At 39.2% G+C, this 16,827-nt stretch overlaps 1 protein-coding gene and 3 non-coding genes across 5 annotated transcripts in view; all 4 read left to right on the top strand.

The window, feature by feature from the left end:
* Positions 1-16,827, top strand: part of LOC109459061 (uncharacterized) — a 94,842-nt gene that overhangs the window by 41,728 nt on the left and 36,287 nt on the right. For both annotated transcript variants that reach the window (XR_016018246.1, XM_088789314.1), the window contains 4 exons: positions 265-305; positions 1,143-1,303; positions 14,529-14,661; positions 15,189-15,321. The gene's annotated coding sequence lies outside the window, so the exon portion shown is untranslated. The remainder of the gene's footprint in view (positions 1-264; positions 306-1,142; positions 1,304-14,528; positions 14,662-15,188; positions 15,322-16,827) is intronic.
* LOC141568392 (small nucleolar RNA SNORD109A) lies at positions 625-691 on the top strand. The gene has a single exon (XR_012491536.1). It is a non-coding gene; the product is annotated as a small nucleolar RNA SNORD109A (small nucleolar RNA).
* Positions 14,900-14,990, top strand: LOC141568349 (small nucleolar RNA SNORD116). Its single transcript, XR_012491498.2, has one exon. It is a non-coding gene; the product is annotated as a small nucleolar RNA SNORD116 (small nucleolar RNA).
* LOC141568358 (small nucleolar RNA SNORD116) lies at positions 15,565-15,657 on the top strand. Its single transcript, XR_012491507.1, has one exon. It is a non-coding gene; the product is annotated as a small nucleolar RNA SNORD116 (small nucleolar RNA).

Here is a 16,827-nt window from a genome sequence, read left to right as displayed (position 1 = left end):
TCATTTGCATAGCACAAAGGATTATTGTAGAAAGGATTATTGACTATTGCAGAGTGAAGAATTCAGAGGGGAAATCAGTGAAGCAGTGACATGACAAGGGTGATACATGGACCCAGCAACTATGATTTGTGTGGCAAGGACTGGATGTGGGGGGATGCCTGTTTGATAAATGATTACGACAGAACCAATTAAAGTCCTGCATTTTTCAATGTGTTTCATGTGTTTTCTGATCTGACTTACACTCTTTGTGATACTTTGCTGCAGGTGAAGGGCTAGGACATGTTATCACACTTCAGGAAAGAGAGGTGAGCAGCTACGTTGGTGCTTTTGAAGTGATTTGTGTGCGTTGTGTCCAGTGATGTCAGTTCTTGAAGGTCTGTAGGCTCATTCTTCAGAGGCTTGCCGGAGAATATTTTCACGATAGTTCCCCATAGGTGTACCTACTTTGTCAAAGGAGTCTTTGTTACTGTTTACTTCCTTTAATAAACACAAATCCCTTTTTGAAATCTGCTTTTAGAATGGCCACCGCACATGGACTGTCCTTTATTCGCAGTGCAGGAGACAAGCGTGCACATAGTAGGCCTGGCTGTGGCTGTGGCTTATTTGTCGGGCGGGCGCCCGTCTGGATCAATGATGAGCACAATTGTCTGAGGACGCTGAGGGACTCATTCCAGATGTCAATCTGAGGTCCAGATGAGTAGCCCAGCAGGACAAATAAGGCTCCCAGAGCCCGGCTCTATGGAGTGACCCTCAGTGACCACCCCATCCTGCTGTGACCAGGCCTTGGCTTTCTGTTGAGCGAGGCATTGGTGCCCTGTCTCTGAGGCCGTGTGCAACTTTGGGTATGCTGGTGACCCAAGGCTGGCTTCATTTTGCCACTTTGAACAGAGGCTGGTAGCTAGATACTCATGAGTGGGAATGTTCTGGAATAACAAATGAGGAAGCAAAAAATTAAGTTGGGAAGGGTTCCAGCAACTGTGATGTGTCTGGAAAGTCTCATTAGTGTTGGGCTGAAAGAAGGAACATGGCGTGTCTGTGCTACATGTTACAATGGAGTCGATTCCAGCGTGTTCTTATTTTTACAGTTGGGTATTTTCTGAGACTATCTTTGCTTCTCATTGTGTCATGTTTTTCTGAGGTAGAAGGGCAGGAGCAAGGTCCTTTACTTCAGAGAAAAGGATGAGTAGCGATCTCAGGATCCTTGGAAATCCACGTCACGTGCTCCGTGCCACATCCTGAGGTCTCTGTGTTCATCTTTTCAGTGGCTTCCTGGGGAATAGCTTCATGATGTGTCCCTTTTGTGGTGAGTGTCTCCACCCTGGTGCCTGAATTTTAAATTTTATTTCACATGAGTTTTGCGTAGACTGACAAATGTAGAATTTGGGGAAATTGTTGATTTTTTTTTTTTTTTTATAGTTTCATATTGCAGTGAAATATCCTTTTGTGAAAAAAAGCCTGTCTGGGAGTTTCCTTAACAAATGATTATGGTTTCAGAATGATGATGCCTGATTAAGACCCTCATATTCAGATCATCTTGGATCATTATGGCTCCTCTTTGCATTACTGGGAATTGACTTTAGTTTTTTTGATGTGGAACATTATTTGTTAAAGTTGGTGAAATCTTCCTAGGGCATGAATAATTTTTTTTTAATTTATTGGGGTGACAATTGTTAGTAAAATTACATAGATTTCAGGTGTACAATTCTGTATTATATCACTTATAAATCCATTGTGTGTTCACCATCCAGAGTCAGTTCTCCTTCCATCACCATATATTTGATCCCCCTTACCCTCATCTCCCACCCCCCACCCACCTTACCCTCTGGTAACTGCTAAACTATTGTCTGTGTCTATGAGTTTTTGTTCCTCATTTGTTTGTCTTGTTCTTTTGTTGTTTTTGGTTTATATACCACATATCAGTGAAATCATATAGTTCTCTGCTTTTTCTGTCTGACTTATTTCGCTCAGCATTATACTCTCAAGATCCATCCATGTTGTCACAAATGTTCCTATATCATCTTTTCTCACTGCCAAATAGTATTCCATTGTGTATATATACCACAACTTCTTTATCCATTCATCTATCGAAGGACATTTTGGTTGTTTCCATGTCTTGGTCACCGTAAACAAAGCTGCAATGAACATTGGAGCACATGTATCTTTATGTATAAATGTTTTCAGATTTTTTGGGTAGATACCCAGGAGAGGGATTGCTGGATCATATGGTAATTCTATTCGTAATTTTTTGAGGAACCTCCACACTGCCTTCCATAGTGGCTGCATCAGTCTGCATTCCCACCAACACTGTATGAGGGTTCCTTTTTCTCTACAGCCTCTCCAACACTTGTTACTATTTGTCTTGTTGATGATAGCCATTCTGACTGGGGTGAGGTGATATCTCATTGTGGTTTTTATTTGCATTTCTCTGATGATTAATGATGTTGAGCATTTTTTCATATGTCTATTTGCCATTCTTTGGAGAAATGTCTCTTCAAGGTCCTCTGCCCATTTTTCAACTGGGTTGTTTGTTTTTTTATTGTTGAGTTGCATGAGTTCCTTGTATATTCTGGATATTAGCCCCTTATCGGAGGCACTGTTTGCAAAATTCTTCTCCCATTCAGTTGGTTGCCTCTTTATTTTGTTGATGGTTTCTTTTGCTGTGCAGAAGCTTTTAAGTTTCATATAGTCCCATTCGTTTATTTTAGCTTTTAGTTCCATTGCCTTTGGAGTCAAATTCATAAAATGCTCTTTGAACCCAAGGTCCATAAGTTTAGTACCTATGTTTTCTTCTATGCAGTTTATTGTTTCTGGTCTTATGCATAAGTCTTTGATACATTTTGAATTAATTTTGGTACATGGTGACAGATAGCAGTCCAGTTGCATTCTTTTGCACGTGGCTATCCAATTCTCCCAGCACCATTTATTGAAGAGGCTGTCTTTCCTCCGTTGTATGTTTTTGGCTTCTTTGTCAAAAATTATCGGTCTGTTTTTATGTGGTTTTATTTCTGGGATCTCAGTAATATTCCTTTGGTCTATGTGTCTGTTTTTCTGCCAATACCATGCTGTTTTGATGATTATAGGCCTGTAGTACAAGCTAAAGTCAGGGAGTGTGATACCTCGAGTATTGTTCTTTTTCCTTAAGATTGCTTTGGCTATTCGGGGTCTTTTGTGGTTCCAAACAAATCTGATGATTTTTTGTTCTATTTCTTTAAAAAATGCCATTGGGATTTTGATGGGGATTGCATTAAATCTGTATATTGCTTTGGGTAATGTGGCCATTTTAACTATGTTGATTCTTCCAATCCATGAGCACGGAATGTCTTTCCATTTCTTTGTGTCTTCTTCAATTTCTTTCAAAAATGTCATAGTTTTCGGCATATAGGTCCTTCACATCCTTGGTTAAGTTTATTCCTAGGTATTTTATTCTTTTTGTTGCAATTGCAAAAGGAATTGTTTTTTGTATTTCTTTTTCTGAGATTTCATTGTTAGTATATAGGAATGCAATGGACTTTTGTATGTTGATTTTGTAGCCGGCAACTTTACTGTATTCGTTGATTGTTTCTAATAGCTTTTTGGTGGAGTCTTTAGGGTTTTCTATATATAGCATCATGTCATCTGCAAAGAGTGATAATTTAACTTCTTCATTCCCAATTTGGATGCCTTTTATTTCTTTCTCTTGCCCTATTGCTCTGGCAAGGACTTCCAGCACTATGTTGAAAAGCAGAGGTGATAGGGGACAGCCCTGTCGTGTTCCTGAATGTAGAGCAAAGGGCTTCAGTTTTGCACCATTAATTATGAGATTAGCTGAGGGCTTGTCATATATGGCCTTTATTATGTTAAGGTATTTTCCTTCTATACCTATTTTATTGTTTTAATCATAAATGGATGTTGTATCTTGTCAAATGCTTTTTCTGCATCAATCGATATAATCATATGATTTTTGTCCTTTATTTTGTTTATGTGATGTATCACATTGATGGATTTGCGGACTTTTTCTCCAAATATAAAATTTGGTTTGACAGTTGTTTTATCTCTGCTTTTGAAAATTATTTTGCCACTTCCTCTTGGCATCCATGCTTTTGGATGAGAGAGGTGTGTGACCACAGCAGCCATGGAGAGGAGAGAAGTACGCCATTGCCTGTATGAGTGCAGAGCTGGGCTGGTTGTCACACACCATCCGGTCAGGAAGGGGCTTGTCACTGTCTCAGTACTCAGGGTGTGGATGGAAAAACCCGGGTCTGCCCACAGTCCTCTGCTGGTGTAGTCCCTCGTGGGTGTGGGGAGGGGTCCTCTGGCCTTTACTCAGAGTAGGGCATGTGTAGTAATCAGGCCTCTTTCCTACAGGACTGCCCATTGCCCAGACCTTAGACTAGAGAGGTGACACTTTTTCTCTGGGCTTTTTTTTGTCTTTACTGGCATTTCCAGGTTGTGGGCTGCTCTAGCTATCAGGCTAGATGATATAACAGGGCTTCAAACATGCACTTCAGGGTTGTGTTTTATGTCCCCCAGCCCTAGTCAGTCTGCGTTCTCGCCTCAACCTTTCAGGATTTATCAGTTGTGTTATATATTTTTTCTAGGGTTTTTAGTTATAATTAGAGGGAGGAATAAGATGTAGTGTACTAACTTCATCTTGTCCAGAACTAGAATTCCTTCCCCAAATTTTAATAGTTCTTAATTTATCTTTTCTTACTCATTTGTATTCACCTACACCCTAAAAAAGATATAGTTTCTAATTACTTATAGGAATAATTACAATTTGCTGTGATTTATTAACAACAAGGAAATGTATAAAATAAAAATTATTTTCCTCTACTTTCCATCTGGTTTCCCAGAAGGAAAATTGTTTATGTCATGCTAGACTAGACTCCAATAAATAAATCATTTAGGCTGATACAGATTGTATCTTTGAATGTCTACATACACACACACACTTTCAAATAGTTGAAACTTTGATAGAGGATTTGATTTGCAATTTGATATTTCCTAGAATAATGTACTTGAAAAAATATCGCCAAGGCCATATGAATAGGTCAGAATTAGTGTCATTAATCAGTCAGAATATAGCACAATTATCAGTGCCATGAAAATTTACAGTTTATTTTAGGAATATCTGTCTTAGTCGAATTTTCTGTTACAAGCAAGATTCTTCTGCTAACTCCACATCAGTGTATGTCCACATGCTGCAAATTGAGTGAAGTTCTCTCCTGGAACAAGCAAGACTTGATTCCAATATTTCTCATTTTATTTATTTATTTATTTATTTATTTAATCATTTTTGTATCTATTCATTTATGTTACTTTTGGCTGAATTGTGAGCTTTTTTTCTTAGTTTCAGGTGTACAAAGCAACATAACATTTAGACATTTACACCCCTCACAAAATGATAACCTCCCGCCCCCAATCTACTACCCCTCTGACATCGTATGTAGCTGTTACTATGCCACTGACTATATTCCCTATGTTGTACTTTACAACCTGTGACTCTATAGGCAAAAAGTGCCCCAAAAATGTATGCACATTTTAAGAAAGGAAAAAAAACTGTATTAAAATTGTAATACAGTGAACGACGCTAGCATTCATTTGATTAATACCATCTTTTGAGTGAACGTCACCCTGCACATTGCTACCGTAATTTAATTCAAATTTGAAAAGTAATATATAGATAACATCTCTTAAAATGTATATACATTTTTTGGTACCCCTGGAATATCTATATCTATAATCTATCTCTATCTATAAAATTATAATTGACATTCAATATTCTGCTTCAGCTTCAGGTGTACAGCGCAGTGGTCAGGCATCTACACAGTCTATGAAGTGATCCCCCTGATAAGTCCAGTGCCCATCTGGCACCTTACAGGATCTTTACACCATTAATGATTATATTCCCCATATTGTATTTTACTTTCCCGTGACTATTGTGTGACTACCAGTTTGTACTTTCTAATCTCTTCACCTTCTCCCCTCATCCCTACCCCCTCCCATTTGATAAGGAACAATAACCTTGCCCTGACATTTTCCCAGACTACCATGTTAACTCTTATATCATATTTTGGAATGCTGATGTACACAATCTCCTTTTCATTATGAAGGAGAGCAACACCTAATAATTTTGGGCATGCTGACATCTTTAAATACTTTACTTTCCAAATATCTTATTGAATAATACATATTTAAATATTATGTTAAATAAAATTGAATTAATTAACTTTAATTTAAATATTAAATATGCACATCCATAACATTTCTAAAAATAGAACACATGTACACTTTCAAGCTATATGCTATTTCTTTTGGAAATGAGAGTGAACCCTGAATTACCCTAGCATTTTTATCTGGAGTCAGCAGTGTGGTAAGCATTATTGGACCCTTGCCAATTGTTTCTGGATCCTCTATTTTAATAAGTAATAATGTTTGCCATTGAACTTCAAATATTCTGCTCTAATTATGGTTACGTATGAGTTTCTCTTGATTTTTGTGTCTTTTTCAATCAGAATTGATGAGATTCCATATTCAGAGCTAGTATATAAGCATTTAACAAAGGCGTGGTACTAACTTTGAAACATCATGAGTATCGGACAGATTAAATGTGAACAAGGAGTAATGTACAGGTGGCAGACAGTGGCAAAGATGCATGGAGTATGATGAATGTGTGACTTTTTTGAGATATTTTTTGTTTTAGTAAGCAGAACTGAGAGGATCTTGGAAAAACAGCAAAACCTACAAATTGTTGTCTTGACCCATTTTTTATCTGGATACATAGCAGCTGGATAAAATTATGCTTTGTGGAGAAATAGGGAGATTTGAGTTTCATTTAAATATCAAAAGGCAGGAATAATTTAAGATGAAGCAGCACTTTTTTTTTTTTTCTAAAGATTTTATTGGGGAAAGGGAACAGGACTTTATTGGGGAACAGTGTGTACTTTCAGTATTTTTATTTTCCAACTCAAGTCGTTGTCCTTTCAATCTTAGTTGTGGAGGGCGCAGCTCAGCTCTAGGTCCAGTTGCCGTTTCTAGTTGCAGGGGGCACAGCCCACCATCCCTTGTGGGAGTCGAACCAGCAACATAGTGGTTGAGAGGATGCACTCCAACCAACTGAGCTCAGCTCAAGGTGCCGTGTTCAATCTTAGTTGCAGGGGGTGCTGCCCACCATCCCTTGCAGGACTGGAGGAATCGAACTGGCAACCTTGTGGTTGAGAGGACGCACTCCAACCAACTGAGCCATTCGGGAGCTCAGTGGCAGCTCAGCTCAAGGTGCCGTGTTCAATCTTAGTTGCAGGGGGCGGAGCCCACCATCTCTTGCGGGACTCGAGGAATTGAACTGGCAACCTTGTGGTTGAGAGCCCACTGGCCCATGTGGGAATTGAACTGGCAGCCTTTGCAGTTAGGAGCATGGATGGAGCTCTGACCGCCTGAGTCACCGGGCCAGCCCTGAAGCAGGACTTTTTAAAGCTGTATTGAAATATAATTCACAAATCATAAAGTTTACCCATTAAGACTATACAACTCAATTCTTTTTAGTACTCACGAAGTATGTGGTCATCACCACAATCTGAGTTTTTGAACTCTTCCACCCACAGAAACTCTGTACCTATTACCAGTTGCTATATCTTTCTTTAGCTGAAATATCCTGGCTACAGAACCCAGTACGATTTTTTACGCAAGCAGTGAGATTCAATATCCTTGTCTTGTTCCAATATTAGGGGTGGAAGTATCCTGTCTTTTGCATTAAGTATGATGTTAGCTGTGGGTTTTTCTTAGACACAGAGATTCCTCCTATTCTTAGTATGCTGAGAGGAAGGGGTGATGGATTTTGACAAATACTTTGTGTCTATTAATAAGGTCTTGGAGTTCTCATCATTCATGTTACTTAAAAGCATGTATTACATTGATATTTGTATGTCAAACCAGTCTTCCATTCCTGGAGTAGGTCCTACATATTCGGTCATGGTGCATCATTTTTTTTTTTTTTTAATATGCCACTGGATTTGGTTTATTGTATGTTGCTAAAAGATGTCTGTTCTGTATTTATAATGAACACTGATGTGTGATTTCTTTTCTTGTGATTCCCTTGTCTGGCTTCAGGGTCAAGGTTATATTGGTTCATAGTATGAGTTAGGAAGTGTTTGCTTCTCCAGTATATTTTGGAAGAGTTTGAGAAGTACTGGCATTAATGCTTCCTTCAACATTTGGTTAAACTCACCAGTGAAGTTAGATGTTCCTGGCTTTTTGTGCTGGAAGTCTTTCTGTCTTTTTTTTTTTTTTTTTTTCCTGACTCCAGTCCATTTACTTTATATCCGTTTGTCATAGTCCAGTCGGGCTGTGTTATAAGAAGATGCTACAGACTGGGTAGTTCATAAACGACAGAAATTGGTATCTCACAGTTTGACAGGCTGGAGCATGGATGAGATCAGGGTGTTAGCATGGTAAGGGCCGTCCTCTGGGTTGTAGACCTCTTGAATCATCGCTTGGTGGAAGGAGCAAGAAAATTCTGGGTGGAGGGGATTATAAGAAACAAATCCCATTCACAAGGTCTCCACCCTCATGGTCTAACACCTGCCCAAAGCCTCCCTACTAATACCTTCACATTAGAAGTTAGGATTAAAACACGCAAGTTCTAACAATTAAGTTGACAAACTGGTTGCAATGATGTTGCTAACCGTTTTTGATATCAGAGAGATTATTCATTATGAATTTGTACCAACTGGACAAACAGTTAACCAAGTTTACCATTTGGAAATTCTGAAAAGGCTGCGTGAAAAAGTTAGACGACCTGAACTTTTTACCAACAATTCATGTACCAGCTCACACGGCACTGTCTGTGAGGGAGTTTTTAGCCAGTAAACAAATAAGTGTATTGGAACACCCTCCCTACTCACCTGATCTGGCCCCCAATGACTTCTTTCTTTACACGAAGATAAAGGAACATTGAAAGGAAGATATTTTGATGACATTCAGGACATCAAGTGTAATACGATGACAGCTCTGATGGCCATTCCAGAAAGAGAGTTCCAAAATTGCCTTGAAGGGTGAACTAGGCACTGGCGTCAGTGCATAGCTTCCCAAGGGGAGTACTTTGAAGGTGACCATAGTGATATTCAGCCATGAGATACGTAACACTTTTTCTAGGATGAGTTCGTGAACTTAATTGTCCGACCTCGTATGAATTTTGTGGGGATACAAACATTCAGACCACAGCAAGGTCTAATCTCATTTTCTACTTTTTCCTGAATTATTTTTTATTGTCTGTGTGTGTGTGTGTGTGTGTGTGTGTTTGGAATTGGTTCACTTCATCTAGGTTGTTTAATTTCTTGGCATACACATGTTCATAGTGTAGTTTAAGACCCTTTCATTTCTTTGAAGTCAGTAGTAATGTCTGTGTTCATTTGTGATTTTAGTAAATTGAGTCTTCTCGCTTTTCCTCTGGTCAGTCTGGTTAAAGCTTTGTGAATTTTGTTGAATTTTTGAAAGAATCAAGAGTATTTGTTTTCACTGACTTTGCTATTTTTTCATTTGGTTATTTCAATCTCTATTATCTTTTGCACTATTTTTTATTTTATTTTCTTGATTGGCGTTTGGTCGCTCTATTTTTTCTAGTTTCTTAAGGTGGAAGGTTAAGTTACTGATTTGCAATCATGTTTCATTTTTAATATAGGTGTTAATAACTATAAAATGTCCCCCAGATTACTGCTTTTGGCATCCCACAAGTTTTAGAATGTTGTGTTTTCATTTTCATTCGTCTCAATAATGTAATAATTTGCCTTGAGATTTCTTATTTGATTTATTGTTTATTAGGAGTGTTTAAAAATTTCCACATGTGTGAATTTTCTAAATCTTCCTATGTTACTGATTTCTAATTTAATTCTATGGTCAGTGAACATATGTTGTATGATTTCAATGTTTTAAAATTTATTTAGACTTATTTTGGTGTTATATCTGGTCCATTCTGGAGAATGTTCCATGTGCACTTGAGAAAAATGTGTATTCTGCTGCTTTAAGGTAGGGAGTTCTGCTTATGTCTGTTAGGTGTAGTTTGTTTATAGTGTTGTTTGAGTCCTCTATTTCCTTAATAACCTTCTTTTTAGTTCTATTCATTATTGAATGTGGGATATTGAAGTATCTAGATATTATTGTAGAATTGTCTATTTTTCCCTTCAATTTTGTACAGCTGTGCTTCAAATTCTTTGAGATTCTGTTGTAGGTGTGCATATATTTATAATGGCTATATCTTGTTAATGAATTTACCCTTTTGTTGATGTATAATTCGCTCTTGTGATCATTTTTGTTTGAAGACTGTCTGATATTAGATTAGTCATTCCAACTATCTTTTGGTTACCATCTGTATGAAATATATATTTCCCATGCTTTTACTTTCAACCAATTTGTGTCTTTGAATCTAAAGTGTGTCTCTTGTAGATAACATATAGTTGGATCATGCTTTTCAATCCATTTGGCCAATCTTTGCCTTTTACTTATGAATTTTAAACCATTTACATTTAATGTAAATTATTGATAAAGAAGGACTTCTGCCATTTTGCTGTTCCTTTTCTCTATGGGTCTTGAATATTTTTTGGTCTTTACTTCTGCCATAATTGTGTGTGTATGTGTGTGTGTGTGTGTGTCTGTGTGTGTGGGTGTTAAATAGATGTTATTGAGTATATCATTTTTAATTGCTTCGTTTCCTTGTTGTTTTTTTACTATATACTTTTGTGTTATTTTCTTAGTGGTCACCCTAGGGATAACAACTAACATCTTAATTTATAACAACCTAGTTCAGATTAATACCAATTTAATCTCAATAGTAGATAAAATCTTTGCTTCCAATTGTTCCGTTTCCCCTTTATGTTGTCATTGTCACAAATCATGCTTTTATACCTATGTACTCATGATCATAGACTTATTTATGCAGTTATTTTAAAATATGATAGGAAAAAAGAGAAGTGACAAATATACATTAATATATCTATTTTTATATTTATCTATGTATACCTTTACTGGTATTATTTATTTCTTGATGTGGATTCAAGTTACTGTCTGTCATTCATTTCTTTCAGCTTGAAGGACTCCTTTTAGCATTTATTGTAGGGCAAGTCTACTGTCAAAGATCATTTTCAGTTTCTGTTAATCTAGAAATGTCTTAATTTCACCTCAATTTTTGTAGGGAATGTTTATGAAATAAACAATTACTGGTTGAATATCTTTCTTTCAGCACATTTGGGTGTATCATCCTTCTGCCATTAGGCCTCCATTTTTTTGATAAGAAATTAGTTGTTGGTCTTATTGAGGATCACTTGTCTGTCATGAGTCACTTCTTTGTTATTGCTTTCATGGTTCTCTTTGTCTTTCAAAAATTCCATTATGATATGGATGGTTTTTACTTTATCCTACGTGGAATTCACTGTATTGCTTATATAGATAGATTACCATTTTTCTTTGGGAAGTTTTGGGCATTACTGTTTGAAATACTGCTTTCTGTTCTTTCTCACATCATCGTAACACTAATGCTCATGTTGGTACACTTGATTGTACCCTCACAAGACTTTAAGGCTGTGTTCATTTTTTTTTTTTCTGTTCCTTTAACTGGATAATTTTAATTGACAGATCTTCAAGTTTTTTTGTTGTCAGCTCAAATTTGCTGTTAAACCATTCTAGTAAGTTGTTTTTTTCTGTTGTTGTTCTTGTGCCATAATATGACAACTATAGAAATCAGACCATTACCCCCTCCCTGGATTTGTTGTTGCTTCTTGTTGTAGAAGTTTGTTGTATTATGTGACCACTAAACATTCTGTTCCATTACATTAGTGGTCAACTAATAATTTGACATGAAATTTCCTTTAAAAGCTTGAAAACATAAGATCATCCTGTCTTTGCAGAAAGTCTCTCTGTGTATGTTGTGATATGCATTTAACACTCAGCCAGAGACATTTTAAGCTTTCCCTTAGCCTCAGTTTTTGCTTCCCCCAAACCTCAAGTTCACCTATAGGCTTCCTCAAGGTTTTCCTGAATATGCACATGATTCTATACCAGTGTCGCCCTTCTAGGTTCCTAAGAACACATTGAATCTACTCACAGCCATCATTCCACAAAAAATTTCACCCCCCACATATTTTTGGTTAATTTATTGTTTTCTAAAACTGTTATCCACTGTGTCAGGCGTCAGGCAGCAGCAACTAACACTTTAAATTACCTCTGAATGAATTCTGAATTGGGAGAAATAAAACCAAACCTTTTAGAAATAAAACTAATACACAACATATAAATCAAAATAAATAATTACAATGATTTGGATAGGAGACCAGTTCTGCTCTTTCCAGTACCAGTACCAGGAATGTAGCTGTTATTTTCAAAATACCACTGAGCTGGGTAGTGAGCAATGAGACCAGGATAACTTAAAGAATAGAATGTTTCCTGATTTGAGACATTCAACTTTTAAAAAATTTTTATTATGAGTCCCCGCCCCAGCTTGCAGCCATTTCTTATCAGTTTTCAGATTTCCAAAGTAGATTCTGCAAGCTTTTTCCTGTTTTTTTGTTATTAGTGTTCTATGCAGGGTCCTTACTCTGCTACTTTCACTAATGTCATTCCTCAACATATTTATTTCTCCAATCACTGATGTTGGACATAGTTTAATGGGTTTACTTTTTACGTCTATGTCTTCATTGGAAAAATGTCTATTAAAATAATTTTAACAGCTTTTAATTGGATTATTTGCCCTCTTGATAAGTTGAAAGAGTTCAATATATATTATGGAAATAAATGTTTTATTAGAGGTATTATTTGAAAATGTTTTTCTATGATTCTGTGGGTTGTATTCTGTCTATAATAATGATATCTTTAAGTCACACAATATGTCAATATTGATAAAGTGAAATTATGTACATTTTTGTTAATTATCTATTTGTGAAGTAAATATTCTTTCTATTCTTACTATTTTCATTAATGAACTGTATCTTGTAGTTTCTTATTTGTAATATAAACATGAGGAATGACTAGTATGTTAAATCACGTCATGATTGATGAAAACTAAAATGTTTAAGTCTGTGTTGCTTAGCGCTACCTCAAAACTGTGTGTACATAATATTTGAGTCTAGTTCATAAAGTTTTGGTGTTCGGTGAACAAGATGGTACTTTGATAAACTGTGTGATTGAGTTTCCTTAGAAGTGACTGTATGGAAGCCCTCAGGTTGCAGGAACCGCAAGATGGCTGAATGGGAACAAGATGGCTGAATGGGAACACAAGATGGATGAATGGGAACCATGTTCTTTCAGGGTTTGTCATGGAACATGAAATACGTTAAAAAAAAAAAAATCAAATTCACATAGTTTGCTGTTGGCACAATTAAGGTGTTATTTATCACTTACCCATACATAGCCTGGCCTGAAGTAAGTTCCACAAGCATGCACGATTTCTCAACACTAGTCAGGTGGACATGTCATGTGAGGCTCTTCGTTGGACAAGAAAAGATCTTCCTCTTCTTTAACTACTAGGGATTATGGGTGTCCTGGGAAAAGTGTGGTCTTGGGTGTGCACCAAGCCTGTGGATCACTCACAAATGTAAGCAATCCTTTCACTCAACATTTCCCTTTTACTTAAGAAAAAATAGACCTGGTAGAGGGAGACAAAGATGTGTCCCCAATGAAACGTGAGGTTTCACTGCAAGAATGGATTGACAGTTCCACTTACTCTCTCGAGAGGATATGGATTCTCAAAGATTCTGGAGAATCTGCTCAGCCTGCCCTTCTGAATGTTCCTGCATCACAGAATGTGTCCGTATTGAAATGACTCCCTTGTATGTATCAGGGTCACAGGGGATGAAGGCTGGGAATGGCCCTCAGTTTCCTTTTATCCCCCTAAAGGCATTACACTTACTGGAATGAATGGGAACCTGAACAAAAATGTCTGGATGCTTAACATTAAGACAGGCAGCTTTTGCCCTGTAGCCAGTGTGCAAAATTTTCAGCCTTATGTCAACGGTTTCAATGTTTTGGTGGTTGCTGTTTTTCCATCAAGAGCACTGACAACTGCAGGGATAAAATGTCCAGGGTGACATTAAGCCCGTGGTCAGGAAGAGAGTACACGCAGAATGGTCACTGATCCTAAGGACCACTGCTCTTGATGGAAACACAGCGACCACCAGAACATTGAAATGACTGACATAAGGCTGATTTGATCAGAAGAAGAACCTGTGAAAGGAGTCTGTAGAGTATTGTAGAGGCCTCTTGAGGTCAAAGATGGCCTCCTTTCTTTTGAGGAACACATCGTGTGTTGTTGGGAAAGAGCATGAAGAAACTAGGGAAATGGGATGAAGGTGAGCTTCATCATGGGCTGAGAACGCTGTACAGGACCTCACACACACAGCGGCAATGCCCACCTACCCTCATGCTGTCACACACCTGCATTCTTGGCTTAGATAGCGGGACATAGAGGAGATGCAAGACTGACCCTGGGAAAGGTTGGCAAGGATCTTGTTACCTGAGGACCAGGGTTCATTTCTGACATGTGTCTGTGACTCTTCTATATTGCCCAGGTGGAGTGACTGTGCATGGCTCACTGGGAACCCAAAGAGATGACCTTCCCTTTTCTTTTCATACTGGAGGTGCCGGGGAGATCTGAGGAAAGTGTCACCGTGGAGTACCCATGTGCATGGATCACTCAGGAAGGTAAGCATTCCTCTGTCCCAAGCTCTGCCATTGTCCTTAGGATCACTGACCTGCTAGAGGGAGCCTGTCACTGTCCCAAGTGGCACGTGGGGTTCTGCCCCAACAGTGGACGCTCTATCCCTCTCGCTCAGTGGCTTGAATGTGGATCCTCTCAGCCGCTGAGGACTCTGAGGTCATTGGGTTACCTGTGACCCACTCAGCCGGCCCTGCTCACAGCCCTGCGTCCCAGCACGTGCTCGGATCGATGATGACTCCTCATATGCATTCCTTGGAAAGCTGAACAAAATGAGTGAGAACTCCTACCGTCGTTCTCATCGAATCTGAGGTCCAGCACGTTGACTTCCCCAGGGGAATAGGGAGTGAGGGACAGGCTCCCCTTTGTCACACTCATGTGAGAATCACACAGTCCGCAGTTAACAATTTGTGACAATTATATGCAAGGCCTACTGCCTGGGAAAGACTGACATTATCTTGTTAACTGAGGACCTGGGGACATTTCTCCAATGCAATTTCTCTCCATTTTTAAGGTCAGATGCATTGCAAGCTTCTTCACTGGCTAAGAGCAGAAGCTCTTTCTCTCATTGAATGGTCATCAGTTCCCGGAAGCCCCAGAAGAAGTGTGTCCCTCAGTGAGCACCGAGCCTGGGATCACTTAGGAAGGTAAGGCTTCCAGTGATCTGAGTGCCATCATTGACTCCTGGATTCTGTGGAGCTGCTAGAGGGGGCTCATCTGGGTGTCCTGAATGGCTCATGGGTTCCTTTCCAAGAGCAAAATGACTTTCTGTCTCACCCAATGGCATGGATGTGGAACATTCCGCATGCTGAGGACTCTGAGGTCATTGGGTCACCCAGTGACCCTCCCAGCTGTCCCAGCTTACTTGTCGTACGTCCCAGCACGTGTTCGGATCGATGATGACTCCCTCATATGCATTCCTTGGAAAAGCTGAACAAAATGAGTGAGAACTCCCACCGTCGTTCTCATCGAATCTGAGGTCCAGCACGTTGACTCCCCCAGGGGCAGCTTCCCCTTCTTCACACTCATGCCAGCACCACCCAGGGCATCAGCACTGGAGAGCCCCCTGCTACTGTCAGTATTATTGCATCAGGTGTGTCTGGCAGAGTGGCCAGGCCTATTGTGAGGTCGACTAGCACGTAACAATCTCAGTTTATGGTTATGTCGTGGGTCCTGTGAACACATGGATATGTCTGGGCCATGTTTTTCATTCGGACATACCCCAAGAGATCTGATTCTGGGAGCCAATGGTTAGAACCTCACATGGTTTCTGATTAGAATCATAGGCCAGGCACGTGGTGAACCCATTCTTGCTTTTGGTCTTTCTGAGGAAATGTGACTGCAGTTGATAAGGGGCAGGGACAGAGGGTGACTGCTGTGGTGCTTGATTTGGCACCTCATCTGTTTCAACTCCTCCCATATGACCCCTGCAAGGTGGCCAACCATTGACTGTAGTAAGGACCTAACTCAAAATGAAGATGCTGAGCTGGCTCATTGCCAGGGCAAGAAGGGAAGGGTGAAGGATGGGATAGGTTGTCATGTGATTCCATGAGCAACCAGTGGACGGACTGCCTTGTATTGTTTCAGTAGAGCCATTGTGTTACGGCTATGTGTTTGGTACTTGGTGGGGTTGCCAGGAGGTACCTCTCAGGGAAGGCCTCAGGGTCTGTGAGAATGACATTCGATAACTGAGGTTTGTTCCTTTGGAGTCTACGTGCAAGGTAGTCGCACTTTGTAGTTGTTTCCTAGTGTGTTGAAAAGGTTCATGCTCCCAAGACCACCTGCTAAGGAGCACTGCTTCAGATTTCTTAGGTGAACATTCTCCTTGACCCTTAGGTCTGTGCTCAGTGCTTCCAAGGTCAAAGTGTTACTATACGAGAGTTTTATTCTCCTGGTTCTTGCAGCTCACATTTTCCTCAGAGGTGCTTGGATTTATTACTGGAAGGGTTTGGACATGGCAGGGACATTTAGTGCTGTGATCCCAGGGGAACTTCCATGGACAGGTATCTATCTACCTTGGAAACCCTCCACATTTCCTGTGTGTGTCACGTGTTCTCTTGACATTCTTCCTTTTGTGTTTGTGGATGAAGTATTGGATCTGTTCACACAAAGTGGAAGTCCTTTCTGTCTCTTTCTGATGTCCACCACAATCC

This window comes from Rhinolophus sinicus, chromosome 13 (assembly GCF_057876585.1).
Source record: "Rhinolophus sinicus isolate RSI-liver-muscle chromosome 13, RSI-T2T, whole genome shotgun sequence".
Classification (NCBI taxonomy): Eukaryota; Metazoa; Chordata; class Mammalia; order Chiroptera; family Rhinolophidae; genus Rhinolophus; species Rhinolophus sinicus.
This window is presented reverse-complemented; position numbering and strand designations above follow the sequence as displayed.